The sequence below is a fragment of the Pituophis catenifer genome, unplaced genomic scaffold, assembly GCF_029215685.1.
Source record: "Pituophis catenifer annectens isolate HBS135680 unplaced genomic scaffold, rPitCat1.0.hap2 SCAF_2, whole genome shotgun sequence".
NCBI classification, from domain to species: domain Eukaryota; kingdom Metazoa; phylum Chordata; class Lepidosauria; order Squamata; family Colubridae; genus Pituophis; species Pituophis catenifer.
The window spans coordinates 242452382-242454884 of NW_027256882.1; the positions used below are offsets into that span (position 1 = coordinate 242452382).

The 2503-nt window shown below is 36.7% G+C and overlaps 1 non-coding gene across 1 annotated transcript; it reads right to left on the bottom strand.

The window, feature by feature from the left end:
- Positions 1 to 2102: 2102 nt before the first annotated feature.
- On the bottom strand, positions 2103 to 2184 carry TRNAL-AAG (transfer RNA leucine (anticodon AAG)). Its single transcript has one exon. It is a non-coding gene; the product is annotated as a tRNA-Leu (tRNA).
- Positions 2185 to 2503: the final 319 nt, after the last annotated feature.

Below are 2503 nucleotides of genomic sequence, written 5' to 3' on the forward strand. Positions count from 1 at the left end.
TTGCTCCTACAATGGTTGAATATAAGAGTTCATAAAATGCTTCCCACTTTTCTTTAAACTGGGACTATTTTCCAAGCTCCTCCTAGAATCATTTCTACAGAAGAAAGAGAATGCTTAGGAAAGTAGTGTAAGCAATGTTTTTTGACTTATTCCTTTGTCCACAATATTAAGATCATGCAAACTTTGAACCAAATTTGGGATGCAATTTAGAGGGCAGCAAATCAGCTAACACCCCACAGCCTTTTTCTTTCTTTCTGCAGTTAAACATATGCATGAAATGTTTCCATCTGGTTGTAGAAGTTAAGCACTTAATGTATTCTTTGACTTTATTATTTTTTTTTGAACAAAAATACGGTTTAGACTTTATTTTACCTTCCTTTCTTCCCATTCAACTGTCTGTAATTCCTGCTAAATGCGTTGGCAGAAACAGTGTTTTGTTTTGTGCTACTCAGCAACAAGAGTCTTTTGTAAACATCAACCTATAGCAGAAAGCAAGGGGGAAAAAAGAGAAATCAAGCTTTTAACAATGGCTGCCTCTCCTTTAATGCAAGCACTGAAATAATAAAGCAATATTCTAGTGCAGTAGAGGTAATGTTTTAAGATAATACTTACTATGATTACGCTACTTTTTAAAACGATGAATTTAGTAGTTTGAGGTCAAATACTTCTATAATATTACCTCTTTCTGCTGAAGAGCAATCTAGGAGGAAAAAGACATTCCATTTATTTGCTTATTTAATTAGGGTAATGGCACACTCTTTTTCTACCAAAAAGAACTTTGGTCTCTAGATACTTTATCTATCTTTTATTATTATTATTATTATTATTATTATTATTATTATTATTATTATTATTATTATTATTAATTGGTTAATCTTTAGTGAGATTCACAGCCTTTGAGGCTGGTTAATAGCTCAGCAGCTCGAGTCCTAACCAAGGACCTAGGAACTGTTAAGGTATCGTCGGAGGATGTAAGCTGTTCCGAGTAAGGTGGTTTTTTGTAGAGTCAAAATGTTCAAGTCCGGCAAATTTAGAATTTCTAAATAGTGGGGTAGCCCTTTGGGTATTGCTCCGAGGGCTCCAATTACAATCGGGACAACACACGATTTCTTTTTCCACAGTCGCTCAACTTCAATTTGTAAGTCCCGGTACTTTGTGATTTTTTCTTGCTGCTTATCTTCAATCCGTGCATCACCAGGTATTGCAATGTCAATGAACCATACTTTTTTCTTTTCAACTATTGTTATGTCAGGTGTGTTGTGGACCAAGTGCCTGTCAGTCTGAATCCTAAAGTCCCACAAGATCTTGAGTTTCTCATTCTCTAAAACTTTCTCAACCTGATGTTCCCAGTGGTTTTTGCTGTACTCAAATCCAAACTTCTGGCACAATTTCCAGTGAATGATTTTAGCAACACGGTCATGGCGTTGTAGGTAGTCAGTTTGTGAAATTTTGCTGCACCCACTGATCAGGTGGTCGACTGTCTCATCTTTCTCATTGCAGAGGCGGCATTTGCTGTTGGTGGTAACATGTTGAATTTTTGCCTTCATACAGTTTGTGGCTAGGGCTTGTTCTTGAGCTGCCAAAATAAAGCTTTCAGTTTCTTTTTTCAGTACTCCTGATCTTAACCAGTTCCAAGTTAGTTTCTGGTCAGCTTTGCCTTCAATACTTTTCAAGTATTGGCCATGCAGAGCTTTGTGTTTCCAATTTTCAGCTCGCTGCTCAATTACTTCTTTCTTATATTCTGCTTTTGTTTTAGTTGTCTTTAAAAGGCCTCCTTTATTTACTTCCTTAATCATTGGTTCTTCACTTTTCTGGATGTAATCATTCAAGCTGCATTTTTCTTCTTCCACAGTCTGCTTTACTTGTAGGAGTCCTCGACCACCCTCTACTCTTGGTAAATATAATCGGTCAACATCACTTTTAGGGTGCAAGGCATGATTCATTGTCATAAACTTCCTTGTTTTTCTGTCCAAATTGTCTAACTCCATCTGGGTCCAGTCAATTATTCCTGCAGAGTATCTAATCACAGGTATAGCCCAGGTATTTATGGCTTTTATGATGTTTCCTCCACTCAATTTGGACATTAATATCTTAAGGGATTTTGGCAGCGGTGGGATTCGAACCCACGCCCCCGAAGAGACTGGAGCCTTAATCCAGCGCCTTAGACCGCTCGGCCACGCTACATTATTATTATTATTATTATTATTATTATTATTATTATTATTATTATTATTATTATTATTATTAGTTTTCTTTCCCTTCACTTTTGCCAGTGATTACATAGAGGTATCCCCTGTTTTGATGCTTTTGGCAGATCACTGAAATGTTTGCTATCTCTCCAAAGAACTGACTGTTCTTAAAAGGTTCCAAATTGTCAAATTTAAGACTGAAAATGCAGGAGGGTGGAAAGTTCAGAAAGTTCAGTTTTGTTGACTTAATAACAATACCAGTTCTGCCCTCTTGGGCAATTTTGTAGGGTCAAAGGAAGAAGTAAAATCCCATG